The 19,494-nt window shown below is 39.5% G+C and overlaps 1 long non-coding RNA gene across 2 annotated transcripts in view; it reads right to left on the bottom strand.

Annotated features, from left to right (window-relative positions):
* The window catches only part of LOC103306602 (uncharacterized), a 134,576-nt gene extending 132,311 nt beyond the window's left edge, over nucleotides 1–2,265 (bottom strand). The window contains exon 1 of one of the 2 annotated variants that reach the window (XR_010601341.1): nucleotides 1,948–2,265. This is a non-coding gene — a long non-coding RNA (uncharacterized LOC103306602). The remainder of the gene's footprint in view (nucleotides 1–1,947) is intronic. The other variant, XR_006176807.2, reaches the window with a different exon arrangement.
* Between the last annotated feature and the right edge of the window lie 17,229 nt (nucleotides 2,266–19,494).

Here is a 19,494-nt window from a genome sequence, read left to right as displayed (position 1 = left end):
GGCTGAGCCAGCAGTGCAGCCAGGGCTGGTCCCAGGGCAAGGAATCACTCCAGCCCCTTGGGAGTGGCACGATCAGCCAGACCAATAAATATAATAAAATATTTTAATTTTCTTTTTGATTATTTCTTTTAAAAATTCCAACCAAAACAATTTGGCAAAAGTTGACACTAATTGTTTTGGATGCCACAATCTGCAATTTTTGCTGGAAAAAAAAGTCATCCAAAAATTTTACCCAGCTCTATTAGACACTTAAATCCTATTAAAAATCAGTAAGAGTGGTGGGGCCAGATCCCTTTGACAATCACAGATATTTGATTGTGTGTAATACTGTGTGTAATACTGCTCAACCTGTTTTCAAACATTCAGGAAAAAAAAAATTTGAGCTGGAATTTCTCCTGGTTGTTGTGAGACCAGAGACCAAATTATTTTTGAAAATGTCATAAAGCTCTATTTGGCCACTTTTCAGATAACAAAAAAAAGTGTTTTTCACTATTTTGGACTCTATTTAAAAAAATGTTTGCATTCCAATTACTCCAAATCAGTCTCTTTTCAAAATTTCAGGCTTGACAATGAAGATTAGAAACAAGACAATGCTCTATATTCTGCTAATTTGTGAACAGTGCATGGAGGCGTAGCTGGCTTTTTTTCTAGACCTCACAGTGCCAGTTTCACATGCTTAGTAGGGTATATATCCCAATGTGGTACAATGAACATGGAATCTAATGATTCTACAGCCTGTTATATAATAGCCAGAACTAGGCAACTAGATACTATGGTAGTATGTGTAATAAAAAATGAGAAATATATCTTTTTTTTTTTCATCTTAAACACTCTCTGAAAGGAGCAGCTCTGGGGTGTTTTATGGAAAACTAAAGGCCTGGGATGGAAATGCCTGGCCCCACTAAAGTCCCTGGAAGTTTTGCCATTGATTTCAATGAAGGCAGGATTTCTCCCCTCAGCTGTAAAATATTTTGTAATGGGTTCAATGCTTCTTTCAATTGCCTTCACTCTGATTACTCAGTAGTTAGAGTCAGCAGGAACAGATCCTTTGGATTATTTGCCACTTTAGAAGTGCATATAGCTAACCTGACTTTTCACTTGAGTGAAGCTACAAACAGCACAGCAGAAGCTGACGTGAGACTCCAATCTGACAATGCCATGTTCACCAAGAGGCCCCATTCAACTTCAGTGGGGCTGTGTGTGGGCATAGGGATCCAGCCTCATGTGTGTCCAACACACTTCAGGTGCAGGGCCATGATTTGGCTCTTTTCACCATTTTGTGGACATTATAAATTGTAATTGTATTTTGCCTTGTGTAGTTTCAGAAATGTCACTAAGTTAAAAGCAGTTTTTTTCAGGACAAAATCATGTTTTATGGAGTAAACAGAGAAAGGGAATTATATAAGCCTTTTCTAAGTTCAGTGGAATATGCAGATGTTGACATTCCAAGTTTGCTTTTGAAAAATCACAGAAAAATGTTTAGTTTTTTCCCCAAAAAATTCACAACACAAAAAATAGCAGATTAATTCATCTTTACAAATCAAAGAGGGTACTACTCATACATATGTTTAATGCTGTAGAAGTTTTGGAGTAACTTCTGCTGTATTCAATAATATTTTCAAATCATTCTGGAATGGGCATGGGGAAAGCACTGTGCTAATGTTAGGTATAATGTTTCTTTCCCCTTCACTGTACCTCAGCTTACTGCTCTACTATGGCACAGACAGAGTTTAGTCTTTTCAGGGTGTGGGTATGTATAAAAACACAAAGTTTACTGCTTATTTAATCCTTGAAACAATTGAATATTTTTAGTAACAAGTCTTTTTTAAAAAACACATTTTCGGTGAATTTTGCTCAAGGTTTAGTACTTGTTACTATCACAAGTTCAAATGCAAAATATAATTGTGTGTGCACATATGTACACTCCCCTAGGGCTCCTGGATTTACCTTTCTCACTACACGGAATGATGTCCAAACCCTCTGTCAGGCATTCCAGCTCCTTAAAGTTGGGAAGCAGTCTTCTTTAAACTCCCCTTGAATCCTTGCTATGACAGTCTTCATTTTGCACAGCCTGCAGCAATTCTATTTGTCTTCTTCTCCAGTCCAATGAGGGAGCCTACATTCTAATCCAACAAAACTGGCAAAGTCCCTGGAACACAATCCTTACAGTAGATCCTGCTGGTTTTTGTCCCCCAGTCACTAAGCTCCTGCTTCTATTTATAAACTACTTCCCCTCTCTTTACATTCCCATTGGTCCAGAGAGGGACTATTGGTATCCTTCCAGGTTGCGTGCCCACAATGGAAGCAACCTAAGTAACTTCAAACTGCTAACTAGCATACATAGTGCCTGATGCCTTTTTTCTGGATAATTCTGGCCCAGAACAGTCACGCCACCCAGCTCCAGCAAGTGTGCAGGCACAGAGTATCCCAAAACAAAAACAAGAACTATGTATACTCCCCACCCTGTCTTCCCTTATTTACACTACTAAATACTGCAATGTGAGGTTATACTTCCTCAAGAGTGATTTGTACCATTTGATGGAAAATTGCCTGTTTGCTTTTTTTTTTGCCTGCTGCTTTCTAATAGGGCATGATCCACACATTATTTGCACAATCTCTACTCAGACTAGTCCTATTGACTTTAATGGTATTGTTTTTGTTAAGGACTACTCACATGAGTATGGATTTGCAGAATTAATGTATTGCACTTCCTGATAAAAGCTAAATGGCCTTTGTAAATGCTATAACTCATTTTCTCATATTCTATGTGCATGTAATGTATTATTCTAATTTTAATTCTTAGGTAAGAATTGGCATTTCAAAGGGTTGATACATCTGAATTCTGGTCTCCAAGCATATTATTGCTTCCAGTTCACCTTCTTAATCTGTGCTTTAGGAACAGAGGATATTCCAATTCCCCATTCCTACTAAAGTTCCACTGCCAGAGATGGATTTAGACAGAATTGCCTTCAGCTTATTTCTTTAACCCCTCTTGTATTAGATATCAAACAATAATGCATGCTTCTCTGTCTCAGAGCTGTTTGTATAAACTTTGTAGACCTGAAGAAGAGCTCTGTGTAGCTCAAAAGCTTCTCTCTCTCACCAACAGAAGTTGATCCAGTAAAAGATATTACCTCACCCACCTTGTCTCTCTAAGGCCTGGTCCACACTAACCCCCCACTTCGGACTAAGGTACGCAAATTCAGCTACGTTAATAACGTAGCTGAATTCGAAGTACCTTAGTCCGAACTTACCGTGGGTCCAGACGCGGCAGGGAGGCTCCCCCGTTGATGCCGTGTACTTCTCTCGCCGAGCTGGAGTACTGGCGTCGACGGCAAGCACTTCCGGGATCGATCCGGGATCGATTTATCATGTCTAGACCAGACGCGATAAATCGATCCCAGAACATCGATTGCCTGCCGCCGGACCCGGAGGTAAGTGTAGACATACCCTAATATCCACTGGTCTACAATTTTTGAGAAGTCGTCTGCTTCAGAGATAAAATGTGCTATTTATTATGTATTTTGATGTGCTGAATTCAAATATGACAATTAAAACAACTGATTGGCTACTGTTTCTAAGATATTTAAGTTTTTACATTTTATGTCTATGTATATTGTGTAGATAGTAGAGTTTTAATCATAAATTGTAAACCTAGGTCTTTTCATGTGTTTATGGTTGCTTTACATGATAATATTTCACCTGTCCTGTTTATGTAACACTTTAAAAATCAGCAAAAGGGTTATATAAATAAAATTGATTATGAAACAAAAGGCAAAAAACTATTATGTACATAGTTTAGTCCTATTCAGTGTCTACTCGGCGCTTCTTGGCTTGTCTCTTGTATTCATTAAATGGAGCATCTCTTGTCACTGTCCAGCAATAGTCTGCAAGCCTCGATGGGCTCCATTTGCCCTGATAGCGTTTCTCCATTGTTGCAATGTCCTGGTGAAATCACTCGCCGTGCTCGTCGCTCACTGCTCTGCAGTTCGGTGGAAAAAAATCTAGATGAGAGTACAAAAAATGTATCTTTAGTGACATGTTGCAACCGAGGCTTTTGTATGCCTTGAGGAGGTTTTCCAGCAACAACCTGTTGTTGTCTGCCTTGTTGTTTCCGAGACAATTTATTGCCACTAACTGGAAGGCTTTCCATGACATCTTTTCCTTGCCACGCAGTGCATGGTCAAATGCATCATCTCGAAGAAGTTCACGAATCTGAGGACCAACAAAGACACCTTCCTTTATCTTAGCTTCACTTAACCTTGGAAATTTTCCATGGAGGTACTTGAAAGCTGCTTGTGTTTTGTCAATGGCCTTGCAAAGTTCTTCATCAGACCCAGCTTGATGTGTAAGGGTGGTAACAAAATCTTCCTTGATTCAACAAGTGGTGGATGCTGAAGACTTTTCCTCCAGGCTCCAATGACTGTCGGAGTGGCCAGTCTTTCTTGATGTAGTGGGAATCTCTAGAATGACTATCCCATTCGCAGAGAAAACAGCAGTACTTTGTGTATGCAGTCTGCAGACCAAGCAAGAGAGCAACAACCTTCAAATTGCCACAAAGCTGCCACTGATGTTGGTCATAGTTTATGCACCTTAAAAGTTGTTTCATGTTGCAATAGGTTTCCTTCATATGGACTGCATGACCAACTGGAATTGATGGCAAAACATTGCCATTATGCAGTAAAACAGCTTTAAGACTCGTCTTCGATGAATCAATGAACAGTCTCCACTCATCTGGATCGTGAATGATGTCGAGGGCTGCCATCACACCATCCATGTCATTGCAGGCTACAAGATCACCTTCCATGAAGAAGAATGGAACAAGATCCTTTTTACGGTCACGGAACATGGAAACCCTAACCTCACCTGCCAGGAGATTCCACTGCTGTAGTCTGGAGCCCAACAGCTCTGCCTTACTCTTGGGTACTTCCAAATCCCTGACAAGGTCATTCAGTTCACCTTGTGTTATGAGGTGTGGTTCAGAGGAGGAGGATGGGAGAATATGTGGGTCCTGTGACATTGATAGTTCAGGACCAGAAGTTTCATCCTCTTCCTCTTCCTCGTCTGACTCAAGTGAGAATGATTCTGGTGCATCAGGAACCGGCAGTCCTTCTCCGTGGGGTACTGGGCGTATAGCTGATGGAATGTTTGGATAATGCACAGTCCACTTTTTCTTCTTTGACACACCTTTCCCAACTGGAGGCACCATGCAGAAGTAACAATTGCTGGTATGATCTGTTGGCTCGCTCCAAATCATTGGCACTGCAAAAGGCATAGATTTCCTTTTCCTGTTCAACCACTGGCAAAGATTTGTTGCACAAGTGTTGCAGCATATGTGTGGGGCCCACCTCTTGTCCTGATCTCCAATTTTGCAGCCAAAATAAAGGCGATAGGCTTTCTTAACCATAGTGGTTATACTGCGCTTTTGTGATGCAAAAGTCACTTCACCACAAACATAGCAGAAGTTATCTGCACTGTTCACACAAGTACGAGGCATCTCTGCTCACTTTTGGCTAAACAGAAATGTGTCCCTTTGCAAAATCAAACACTGACAAATAAGAGAGCACGACACTGTATGATTTCTAGAGCTGATATAGGGCAATTTGTTCAGCAGAGTGATGTAAGCTTCGTTATGATTGCATCATCCATGACTTCTAGGAATAACATGATGCAATTCATATCATGTATGACGCAATACCAGCTTCAGATTGCACCATTCTTTGTTTTGCCTAAAAAGCAAGTACTGTCCAAACCCAGTCATAGATTTATTCATAGATCCAGTCAAAGATGTAATTTAGTCGTTTCTGGTTTAAATTGAGATCCCTTCCCTTTGGAACTCACTTATCCTCCGCCATTCCCAAGTCAAGGGTCGTATACTGACCCAGTAGCATATCTTGAAAACTAGAGCCAATCAACAATTTTAAGCATCATTTTCATTCTCAGTGACCCAGAATTAGTAAAGTTTGACTACATTTATTTCAGAAGCATTTTGGCTGTAGAGCAGTGTATCCTGGGACCGACATGGCTACAGCAACCCTGCAAACAATGTATGAATTTGCAGCAGTAAACCTGATTTTTCCAACTTTTGTGTATGGATCATGATGTGGATATAGCTTCACAAAATAGCTTTGCTGAATGAGTTACTGCTGAATGTAAATGTTTTTCTCTTTTAATGCTGTTTTTATTTGCTACCATTTTCAACACAGGGCTGGGTGTGCCTGTTCATCAGCACTGCTTTTTATTACAAACTGCAACACAAGATTGATTTCTCTCCGTATTTGTGAAAGCCAATGATCAACTGGTTACTTTATTTGTGTGGCATGGACATAAATTTAAATAAACTCCTCCAACACATGAGAGTCAGTTTTACAGCTACTGCTGGATGGCAGCTAATAAAAATAAAATACGCTTGCTGTCTCTCTGCCTTTTCATGCATCTCTCTTCAATCAAACCTAGGAAATTCCATAGTTAACCGGAAAATCTGTAGCACTGTGTAAAGCGGGAATATGCAAGTAAAAGTCTTCCTAATACCTTACACCCCAGCCATGTTCTCAACTATATGGCACTGACTCTTGTATTCCTATCGAAGTATTCACCAGCAAAAACCTTGTTCTTTCAAGTATTCAGCCCTGGTTCGTTCTTCAATTAGTAGAATTTATTCATTGCAAGATGTACTTGGACACATGCAATATCGGTGCCATCAATAGGTGCACGCACTTCTTTCCCTTCAGTACATTTTTTATTCTCTTTAGAAGACTGGGCAGAAAGACTTGAACAATATTAGCAAAGCAATGAAAAATTATTTTGCTAATGAGTGTGAGTGATTCTCTAATAGAAAATTATCTATGAAGCTACGCAGTATTGCATCAAAATGATTAAGGCCCTGATCTGCAAAGATTTTTGCAGAGTGAGGAAGCTTTAAAAAAAATGAAAAATTTCCATGGGAAATTCTGGAAGAAAAAAAAAATCTTTTTTCCCAAAATTTTTAACAAAAGACAACTAGTATTTTCCACCCAGCACTATTAAGAATGCAACTGGGTTCCAATGTAGTTAAGTATTACAGCTGTGTACAATGTTTGCAATGAAACCTGAAACCACATAAACACACAACTGAATTGGGATTTAGTTGAAACTTGGGTCATGTTTGTCAAAAAGTCAGATAAATTTTGTGCAAACCTGGGCTAACTTGTGCTTTGAATTGAAATGGTTTTGCATAGTTTTGACACAAAGGTGTTTTCTTTGAGTTTCACTTTGAGATTCCAAGTTCACTTTGTCTTCAAATTCAAAGCCAAATTTACGGGTATTAAGTCTTGTGAATTAAAGAACATAAGAACGGCCGTACCAGGTCAGACCAAAGGTCCATCTAGCCCAGTATCCTGTCTACTGACAGTGGCCAATGCCAGGTGCCCCAGAGGGAGTGGACTAACAGGCAATGATCAAGTGATCTCTCTCCTGCCATCCATCTCCTCATCTGACAAACAGAGGCTAGGGACACCATTCCTTACCCATCCTGGCTAATAGCCATTAATGGACTTAACCACCATGAATTTATCCAGTTCTCTTTTAAACCCTGTTATAGTCCTAGCCTTTACAACCTCCTCAGGTAAGGAGTTCCACAAGTTGACTGTGCGCTGCGTGAAGAAGAACTTCCTTGTATTTGTTTTAAACCTGCTGCCTATTAATTTCATTTGGTGACCCCTAGTTCTTGTATTATGGGAATAAGTAAATAACTTTTCCTTATCTACTTTCTCCACATCACTCATGATTTTATATACCTCTATCATATCCCCCCTTAGTCTCCTCTTTTCTTAAAACTAAAGAAAATGTTGGCACAAATCTGAGCAAAGTTAAATTGCCCAAATTCAAACAGCTCTGATATGTATATAAAGTCAGTAGTTTATTGTAATCACAATCAACTGAGTTTGCTCCACCTGAAGTTTGAAGACTGGGAAGAAAATTTTGAGTCCTCTCTGGCCTCATGAGTGCTTTGACCAATTTAAGATAATCTAAATTTAACATTAACATTTTGAACATGCTGATCAAACCTGGGTTAGCAGACGTAAAATAAAATTAGGAGGTATTAGAGCTAATTCCTTCTGTGAAGTAAAATGATGAAAAAGAATGAGAACATGGTACTAAACATCATGAATTCAGAGTTTAAGTGCAAACCACAATCCTTTACATTAGAAGAATTTTAGAGAGTATTGGTAGGCTGAGGGGTTTTATGATTTGAATGGTTCAGTTTGTTCATTAGGTGGAAGGGCAAGTTCATCCCATAACAAAATATTACACTGAATTGGGTTATAATCTACAGAGTTCTTTTACATTTCATGTTTATTTTCCAAGGTTGAATTTTTAAATCACATTCCAAAATGCAGAAAAAGAGCTACTATTTATCAAATAAACATTGTCGCTGCGGTGTTTTAAATAATTGTTTAAAATTAAAATATTCTGCAAAGAGGGAATAAGCAGCTTAGGAAAGAAATGAATGTATCAAACAGCTCTAACTAAGCTTTTATACTGGAAAAAAAATCTTGTGTTATAATGTGGCCATTGTTTCTCTGGCTAATTACTGCTTTCCATAGCAGTAGGGAGCCTTGCTGTAAAGTGGTAGAGGAGTCCACCTCCCATATGCATGGGTTTTTTGGAAATCACTTAAGACAAAAAAGAAGCGGGGGGGTGGGGGAGACGACATAGAAATGAAAACAAAGATCTAATAGTTTATTTTTTTGGGAATTAAATCAATTGAGTCCATGATACACTCTATATATTTGTTAGAGTATACAATCATACATGAGTTACTAATCATGGATCAAGGGTGTCAATGTGATAACCAGTCTTATGTGCATAGTGCCATTCAAAATAGCCACTTTAAACCTTGAACCCATTCCAATCTTTCCAAACAAAAATATGTTTAATTTATGTCTTTTTTAAAATTTATATTTCAAAAGTATTGTTCCATTTCATAGTGGAACTGGCAACATATACGCTTTTGGTTATGTGTATTTTGGAATGCAAAGGAAAAATAAAGCAACACCTAACTGGAATACAAAGAAAAAATTAAATATTAAGAATAATTAAGATCACATCATGGGGAACAACAGTATTTTAGAGATTTAAATGTTCTAGTTAAACCTTTGAAAAGAAATATCTAACTATAAGACAAAAAGATCACAATCTTTTGTTTAGGGAACAAAAATATACTCCCAATATTATCTAATTCCTGCAATATTCACTTACTATTAACAAATTCATATAGCAATACTGGGAAAAGAGCTAAAATTGCTAATGGAATGGATTATTTGCATGGCCAGCTTTCAATAAAAAGTACAAAATCCACATTGTGAAATAATATGGCTTTAACTTTAAATCTACAAATGTTTAGAAAATAAAGAGGTTATGATTCTCATGGAAAAACTGACTCACTTCCTTTTCACTTGTAGGTTATATTTATTAAGATATGTATTTGGAGGAGATTTTCAAAGCACAAGTAGAAGCTAATAATAAATCTATATATTTTAAACTCAGATAATTTACAGACACAGATGATCTATGTACACCACTTCAGCCTGACCCTTTTCCCTCCTAAGTCAATAGGAATGTTGATATTGACTTCAGTGGGAGCAGGACTGGGACTTACATAAAAGTACACAAGTTTTTGCAGAATTCTATAAGGCCACAGATGATTTAACCTCTTCAAATTTATATTTTTTTCTATGCATGCATGAATTCCATTTTAATAATTGATTATAAGTTAGAACTTTGTAATATTTTTTCATTCAAATTCACTTAACAGCTATTTCTCGTGGTGGCCTAGCCATATGTGAGGTTTGACGTTTCCAAGTTTAGGTATTCTTTTGTTATAAAAATAATAGCTTCTGCATAAAAATAATCAAGTAAATAAAAGTTATCAAATAAGACCAATCAAGTGTTACAATCAAAGTCATCTTGCAACTTCAAATGAAATTTCCTCCACATCTTCTATTAAAAGTTGTTAATAGTGCATAGTTGCTGAGAACTAGATTTTCAATAGTGCTCAGAACCAACAATTGTAGCCAGATTTTCAAAGATGCTCAAAGGTAAGTGTTGAATCCTGACCCCTATTGAAAATCTGGGCACTTCATTTAAGTGCCTATATGGGAGCTGTTGGGTGATGATCTCTTTTGAAAAATCTGATCCTAAATATATAAAACCAACAACCAACTAATACAAAAAATTCCTGTGCAAGTTTCAACGTTCTTCTGTCTGTTGACTGTTTTGACCATATTCCACTGAGTTTACCAACTTCCTTTTGAGCAAATTAATTGTACGGTAGAAAAAATCTCTTTCCCATTTATATCAGCATATAAAGCATTCAGTTTTGAACAATGTTTTCAAGCAATCTTCAACATACATTTAATTTTATTGTAGTTAAATATGATTTTGTTCTAAATTCACTTATTTTTGTTTATTTGATAGGCAGTTTGTGTCTGAGATTTGTAGATGAAGGTAAATAAACTGCTCTCTCTCTTGTTCTGCTGAGAATTGGAGTTCCTATAAAGTGTTTCACTCTCTCATCCTACACATTAGACATGCTTTATCCTATCTTTTTTTTTTAAATGGAGATATCCTATCTCCTAAAACTGGAAGGGACCTTGAAAGGTCATTGAGTCCAGCCCCCTGCCTTCACTAGCAGGACCAAGTACTGATTTTGCCTCAGATCCCCAAGTGGCCCCCTCAAGGATTGAACTCACAACCCTGGGTTTAGGAGGGCCAATGCTCAAACCACTGAGCTATCCCTCCCCCATCTGGGGAAGATTGAGCTGGATGGGGAGAAAGATATTTCCAAGCCAATCAGATTCACTCTGTCTTTCTTGTAACTCCAAATTCTCCTTTGAAATAAAAATAGAAAAATTATTTTAGTTTGCTTTCACTGTCCTTCCTTGAGAAAATGCCATGAATTGGCATGGAAGAGTGAGAGGGGGCAGGGATAAGAGAAGATTATATGACTATATTTCATATAGTTCCTCTCCCTGTTTAACTTTTCCCAAATTTTGGTCTGCTATGTACCACACAGTGGGGGGAGGGGGAGGAAAGAAAAAGTATTGTAATAATTATTAAAGCTGTGCAAAATTGTCATGAAAATTGTTATTTGGCTCAGGAAAATTAAGTTACCCATCCTTTGCCATCATGACTGATGGTAATAACAAACCTGATGGTATTTTATTTGCCTGTATAAAAGAATTACTTACAGTGAGAAAGCAGAATTTTTCAAGACTGGAATATTATTTAACATTAAGAGCTCATGTTAAAGGCAGTACTGCACAAAACATAGAAGAAGCCACATTCCATGACCATGAGTTTCTAATCTAAGCAGCTGAACAATAGAAATTGCACTGGCATACACAGAATAAGGTTGTAATAGAACAGGTTGGTGAGTTGATATTTGTGGAGCTAGGGGAAGATGTGAATTTTAGGAAGGGATTGGAAAGAAGGAGTAGGGCTATATAGGGAGGGAATTACTGGAGTAGGAGACAGCAACTGCATGGCAAAAGGCAAGAAGATGAGAGTAGATGGAACAAGAGGACATTTGGATTCACTGGCAGAGCTGGAGCAAAGTAAGGAATAAGGGCAGAGACACAGGCAAGTATACAATTATACAGAGTTTTGAAAGCAAGAACAAGTTTGACCCTGTTAAGAATGCTGGAGGAGAGATATGAGCAAGGGAGTGAAATGGTCTGAGTGGCATATGAGGAAGATTATTTCAACCTCAAAAGAATGGAATGGAAAATGATACATCTCTAAATGTGATGGCACTATTATCTCAATAAGAATTGCATCTGAAGTGACACTAGCTAGAAAAGCAATAAACAAGGCTATTCTTCCTTATGCTACATAGAATAAGATGATCACCAAAGCTTGATTTTGTAATGCTGATTCATGATGGGGACAACTTACTGATGTGAATCTCTCTGATTCAACACTGCTAAATGCAGGGCCGGCCCACAACATTTTGGCACTTGAAGAGGGGAGCTCAAATGACGCCCACATGCCTCCTCGCTTGGGCCAAATCTTTGAAAGGTCTCAATTCTGCCTTCTTCCTGTTCTACTCCTCTCATGGTACTGCTCTGCTACCTACCCCAATAAAGGAGAACTAACAACTTAAAATGCCTTGTTCAAAAATGTTTAGTAACACTTAACTTTCAAACGCCTGAACAGCAAATGTAACTTTTCTTGTTTGCATAGTAAACACTGGCATTTTTATCTGTTTGAATAATCAAAGTGATGCTTTCTGTGCCATCTTGGTTGCAAATATTTGAACTGCTTCGTGAAGGTCCACAGTCTGGGCCAGCTCATAGTCTTTTGAGATGGTTGCAAGGTCAACAGCCACTTCTGTGTCATTGTGAAGCATAGATGTGTTTTTATTAACTTCAGCTTGGAGAAGCTGTGTTCTCCACTAGCAACTGTTACAGGAAGTGTTAGAAGTATGCACAGAGCAACAAAAGCATTTGGAAAGAGTGGTCATCTTATTTGTGCACATATATTCCAGAACAGCCTTTGGAGTTGACCCTGCTGAAATGTATCTTGAAAGGGCTTTCAGTTCATCGCCTATCAATATCGTGCATGTCATTATGTGTCAACACTGTCTCTAGTTCCCTGCATTGTTGGTGTAGGTCTTCTTCAGGTATAGTGAGGAGTTTTGGAATATTATACAACATCCCAAATATACTGCTGTGTTCCTTGAGCTGCATGAAATGTTCTTCAACTGACTGTATTGCACAATCTAGCACCTGGTTAAAGAATTCAACTTTGAATTGTTGTTTGGGGTCTCATATGGGATTATCCCATGCCTCGTAATCAAAATGTCTTCTTCTTCAGTGACTCTTGTATTCTTCAATGGGTAGGAAAATAGCTTCAGTGTGAAGTTCCTCCGCCAACTTCTGTGCACTCTTCAGAACATTTTGAAATCCCTCATCTGACCGGTAAGGCTGTAGGTATGACTTTGCTTTGTCCAATTGTTCCATTGCTCCAGATATATCAAGGTCAACACCTTGGAGTCTCTTCCTTACAACATTTATTTCAAACAGTATATCATGCCACAACACTAAGACACACAGAAATTTGAAGTTATGTATGTTTTGGTGATTCCATTTCCCTCTGCCACTGTTCTCCCACAAACAGTTCCTGTCATAGCATTATCCTCCATAAGGGCAATTATTGCATCATCTGTCTTCCCAATTTGGTGTTTGATAGGCTTTATTCGCCTCCACTTGACTTTCCCATTGTGTGGCACTCAGTGGTTTCAGTGTCAGAGAGGATGTTCCCAGATGTTGCTTCAAAATTTGCCATCGATGAGTCGATGCAAAGAAAAATACATAGATGCTTTGAATTACGTTTAAAAATTCAGCAGCCTCACTAGAAGCTGATGCTGCATCATTGACCACCAAGTTCAATGAATGAGAACTGCATGGGACAAAAAAATCTTGAGGGTTTAACTCTCAGATCCGTGTCTGCACTCCTCTGTTCTTTCCTCTCATGTTGGCACCATTATCATAGCCATGACCTCTCATGTCAGCTATCACAATTCCCATATCTTCTAGCTTTTTAAGAAGCACATTTGTCATACCTGCTCCTGTAGTATCATCAATGTCAATAAATTCTAGAAGATGCTCTCTGGCAGTCACCATTGCAGGGACATTTTCACTAGGTTCTGTTGTTGTTACAAAATGCACCATTAAAGTCATTTGTTCCGTATGACTGACGTCAGGTGTGCAGTCCAGAATAACAGAGTAATATCTTGCTGACTTCAGATCTGCCACGATCTTCTGTTTGACTTTTGTTGCCAGTAACTGTATGATCTCATTTTGAATTGTTTTTCCAAAATAGTGGTGTGTGTACATTTCTTGGGTGGTGACTCTTCTTAGATGCTGCTGGAGTACAGCATCAAACTCAGCCATGAGCTCCACAATTTTAAGGAAGTTTCCATTGTTTGGCACATACAGCTAATCTGAATTGCCACGCAGTGCTAGGTTTTGGGTAGCAAGCATTCTCGCAATGGCAATGAGCCTTTTCAGAACATTTTGCCAGTAAAGAGACTCTGAAGCAATTTTCTCTTGATGCTGATCATCTATGGTGGCCTTTAACCTTAGTCTCATCTCAAGCTTTTTCCAGCTATGGAATGCTCTCTGGTGATTTGCTGCCTTCTCATGGCTTGCCAGATTTCTAGCCAGATTTTTCCAGTAGAGCCCAGTGTGGCTAGAATATTAGACTGGAAGAGTTTGCAACAAAAACAGTATGCAGCATTCTGGGTTTTTGAGTACATAAGCCATGGCCTCTCCGCTTTTTGTCACCATTGGTGGATTTGATGTCAGTAACGTGTTCGACTGAAACTTCTATTTTCATTGTCTTTGGGGAACATGAAGTTTTTCACTTGCTGTGGCCCATGCAGTTCAAGGAAGTCCCTCAGGCTTAAGGAACTAAACTCAGCAGCAGCTGTTTCTTGTGCCTCCACCACACTCTTCTCTGATCTACACTTTTCTTCAGGAATGTGCATGGTTACATCCATTTAAGATGGAGATATGAATGCTGCAGGAGCTGCCAGGTCACCTGCACTCTGACTAACTAGAAGATCAGGCATCTCCTCACCACTCACATCCTCACTGGGGCCAGAAGGCTCACAGTGAACATTTGTGTCTATGTATCTCAGGAGAGCTCCTTCTTGCTTAGATAGAAAAGGTTCCTTTGCTTTCTTTCTTTTTCTGAATGCTGCCCCAAAGGGACATTTTCTTCTTTCACTCATGATTGCTGTTCTGCGCCAGCTATAGTGGCTCTCAACACTCAATTGAAGGGGACAAATAAGTAGGCTGGTAGCAAGGCCTGAGTGAGGGAAGATATCGTCTTAAGGGCCTAACTGGCTCCTACTACTTCAGTTGACTGCCTGTTCTCCTCAAGTGGGTTCAGGGAAGCAGCAGGAAACAGGAAGCACCCTGAGAAGCTGGTGTTAATCAGTCCAGGCTCCTGGGGGTGCTAGAGAGGTACATAAGAGGCTCCTCCTCCTCCTCTCTCTCCCTGCAGTTCCTGCTGCTTTCTGTTATTCCCTCTCACCTTTTCTCCTGCCTGCCTGTTATGTCTCTTGTGCCCTCCTTCCTCCAGCACAGCACTCCACCATCTCTGCGCATCTAGAATAGAGAGAATACATGTGCACCAGCAGCAAACACAATTTTCTACACTCTGGGTCCTAGTGGCACTCCCCTTCCCCACAGTCTGGCACCTGAGGCAGCCACCTCAGTTCACCTCATGGTAAGGCCAGCCCTGGCTAAATAAGGTAGATTGTGATGGGAAAGAGAGATGGGGTCATCTTTTACTGGAGCAGCTGGAGACGGAAGACCAAGTCCTCACTGGAGTATATTGTCATGGTCCTCTTGACACCAGTTGAAAATCTGGGTCACAATAGCAAACCATGACAGGCCTTTTGGCTTTTCCCTTATGGCAATTTTTAACGTTTGTATGATGAAATTTTTTTTCAACATATCAGTGGAGCAGGGTTATTTTGTTCTCATATATATTTTGTCATATTCATACCCCAGGCATGGATTGAATTTAGAAGTCTGGATCTAGGAGAGGATGGCTAAAAGGAGAATAGGTTTTTTTTTTAAACATGCCATTTTATAATATTCCCATGTTACTTCAGCACCATGTGGGTATGTGAGTTCTACAGAACAGTAGTATGAACAGGGTATTTTAAAATAACAGCATGTGTTGTAACCTTTCTTAGCTCAAAAGAAAGGAGAGCACTAAAAACTAAGCTCTCTCCCCAGGTGGGATGTCTCAGAGTGCTGGATAAAATTTTTAAAAGAGAGCTCATGGCCTAAATGGCAGTAATATATATAGTGCTCTGGACTGCAAGATCTTTAGAATATTTATTGAAAATATGGGATACTTTTATTTTAAAAGATAAAATTAGTCTTATAACTAGACTGGGTACCTGGTAATAATGGAGGTACGGTACCCAGTAATATTTCTGCTGATTACTTTCAATCACAGATTAAAATTATTTGAAAATATGAATGTGCTGTGGCACAGTTTAGAACTTAAAAATAACCTTTTGCTACATTGTGACCTGTAGCCCAATAGCATCTGATCCTAAACCCACTTCAATCAATGAGATTCTTTGAATCAAGCCCTTTGACGAGATCCAGGGCCTTTCATTGACTTCAGTGGGCTTTGGATCAGATACTTGGATCAGACCGCTAGGAGATCATATTTTGTCTCTCTACTAACTCCATGGGTAAACTTTTCCATGGGAAATGCATGGGGAATTTCCTTTCACAGAGGATGAGTCAGGGGCCAACAGCAAGCAGAGGATTCCATGGCACGGTTTTGCCACAGAGTAACCCTACCAAATTCATGGCCATGAAAAACATGTCATGGACCGGGAAATCTGGTCTCCCGCCATGAAATTTGGTCATTTGTGTGCTTTTACCTTATACTATATAGATTTTATGGGGGAGACCAGCGTTTCTCAAATTGGGGATCCTGACCCAAAAGGAAGTTGCAGTACTACAACCCCTCCCCCACAATAACTTTTTGACCACCCCACAACTCCTTTTTGGGTCAGGACTCCTACAATTACAACACCATGAAATTTCAGATTTAAATAGCTGAAATCATGACATTTACTATTTTTTAAAAATCCTATGACCATGAAATTGACCAAAATGGATCGTGAATTTGGTGGGGCTCTACCTGTTAGGGAGCTGGAGCAAATCAAGAGCTGGAATCTCAAGTGATCCATGGAGCTGACCCCCTTCGGCCGACTCTGCAGGAAGAATTTTCTTTGTCCTTGAATTCTCCCCTGTGGGTGTTTAAGGTGGAGGGGGCAATCTGTTTCCTTGCATTTATCTTTTCACTCTATATAATCTTAGTTATTTGAGGCACATCATCTCAATATATAAAATTCTATAGCCAAAAGAAGATCATGTATATTAATTAAGAGTGGGTCAGAAAATGGAAACATCTCATTAACATTTTCCCCTTGTTTTTCACATAAATTTTGAAAATTTCCAGTGCACTGTAGTATTAATATAACTTGGCAAACTGCATCCTTCGCAGCAGTAATTAGATGATTTTTCTCCTGGTTTGCCTTCTCCCTCATGCATCCATTTAACTGGAGTCAAATTCATACCTGTGATACTTTTTAAGCAACAGTAACAGTGAATTATTAATATTATGAATTATGAATATCTTAGATTTTAAATGCTTCCTGTATTATTTCCAAAGTTTCTTCCCATTTTTCATAAAAAATAATATATTTTCTTATCCCATCAACCCAAATATGCTATTATGGGTGTCATCTAAAGCCCATTTAAGTCCATGGAAACATTGCTGATTTGAATAGCCTCTGGATCAAGCCCATAACAATCTAAGATCCCGCAAATAAAATATCTGCAAGAGATGGGAGTAGCTAATTTCCCTACAGGTTCTCAAGTATTCCTGACTACTGCCATACTGAGAGAGGGGTTGAAATTGCCAGGGATTAAAAGGTTTAACATGCGGAATAAACCATTTATTCTGGGTAGCTAGTTCATTTGATTCTGTTTTTTCTCCTATGCCTTCTATCAACTGTATCCAGGGCCGGCTCCAGGCACCAGCCTGGCAAGCAGGTGCTTGAGGCGGCTGCTCCGGAGAGGGGCAGCACGTCCAGGTATTCGGCGGCAATTCGGCGGACGGTCCCTCACTCCAGCTGGGAGCAATCTGCGGCTTTTTTTTTTTTTTTTTTGGCTGCTTGGGGCGGCCAAAACCCTGGAGCCGGCCCTGACAGTATCTATTTATTATTGCTTCTTTATCAGTGTATCTTTCACTATGGCCTAGATTAAATTGTGCCCATGATATAATGCATGAATTTTAGTTGTTTTAATTGAGGCAGCTTATTCTCTCTCGTTGCCTTGGTGTTAGAGGCAAAATGTTTGTTTCTCTTATCCTGCAGCATTTGATGTTCCAGTTCAGATAAAGTGAAACCAATTCCCACTGTGCCTAATTTTCAAAATAAGAACAAAAGAAAGAGCTCTGATTTCTCTGTATTAATAGTGACTTTGGGGAATCACCATAGCAAGTTGTGGAGGTCTGCATGAAACAACAAATCCCCTGCCAAGTGTGTAACTATGCAAAGAGCAACTTCCTGCAGAGAAAAGCTTAGCATAGCTACTACAGGCCTTAATTAAGGGAGACTTCCTTTTGCCTCACCTGACAGGGCTGCTGCCTTGCAGGCCACAAGTGTCCCAGTAGGAGCCTCAGGGGTAGTAATGGGAAGGACACGCACATAGTGAGTCAAGCCACTGGGTGGGGACTGCACTGTGTGCTCACTAGCTGGAAGGCATCATCATAGCCAGTCTTAGACCTGTGCCTCACATCCATGTAACAAAACTTGGCACCCATTGTTCTTGTTATAAATAAATAATTTATTGCCAACAAACTGACCTCTCCCGCCTTTACTGCCCATCCCCTGGCGTGATTCTGGCACATTTTCTGAATGTGGTAAGTGCACAGTAGTGACAGACTTACCTCACTGTGGCACTGCTGTTTGCTGTATGTTTGATTTTCCCAGTGCTTTGAATGCAGTTTCCAGCTGTTTCACAGGCGCAGACAAACTGAAAAATGGCTTTCAGAATTTCATAGAGAGACCATGTAACAGCTGGAATGCAGACTTCTGCAGTGAAAGGGACCCCTACTTGTGCCTGTACTACCTTAAAAACAGAGCTGGTTCAAATGATTGTAATCTAAACCACAGCAATGGGCAAACCTCAGAGGCTCAGTTTGCTTCAGATAAATATCTCAAACACAGATATTTCTCCAAACATTTGTTCAGGAAACCTTGTGAGATCAGACTCACTCGTAAGAGTGCTAATCAAGACACACCAGCTTACAGTGAGAAATAAAGAGCCTCATATTTGCTTGTTGGCTGCTTCTCTCTACACACCCTGCCTGTAGAGTTTTGCTTTGCTATTAGACCAAAACTATGTGAATTTTCTCTTATGGGTGTTTTTTTAACTCAAGGATTAAATCAGGAGAATAATATATTCCCTGCCTTCAGATGACAGCAACAAAAGTGGGGTCTCAAGAGATAAGCACTGTCCTTTTTGCAGTTTGCTTTAATGAGAGCCATGCCTCTATTCTGCTGTGGGTGGGGCTCTTCAATCACTAATTCCACCCAAATCAGTCAAATCTTGATTTTTCCCATCACAATTGTAGCACTAAAAGTCATGAGATTTTGGAGGCAGCAGTGGTGTATTATCGCCTAGGCTGACGAGGCCTAGGGCGGAAAATTTGTAGGGGAGGCAAATTTATAATAGCAGCATTTTTGTAATCGAGGCATCAATGACGCCGCGATTCTACCACTCATAGCGCATATTGAAACCACCAAACATACTCGCAAGAATCCTAAACGTTAATAATATGACTGGAAGGAAGAAATTGAGCAGTTCTCAGTTTTAGATCCATGCGCGGTCCCACGCTATA

This window comes from Chrysemys picta, chromosome 5, assembly GCF_011386835.1.
Source record: "Chrysemys picta bellii isolate R12L10 chromosome 5, ASM1138683v2, whole genome shotgun sequence".
In the NCBI taxonomy this organism is placed as follows: Eukaryota; Metazoa; Chordata; order Testudines; family Emydidae; genus Chrysemys; species Chrysemys picta.
This window is presented reverse-complemented; position numbering and strand designations above follow the sequence as displayed.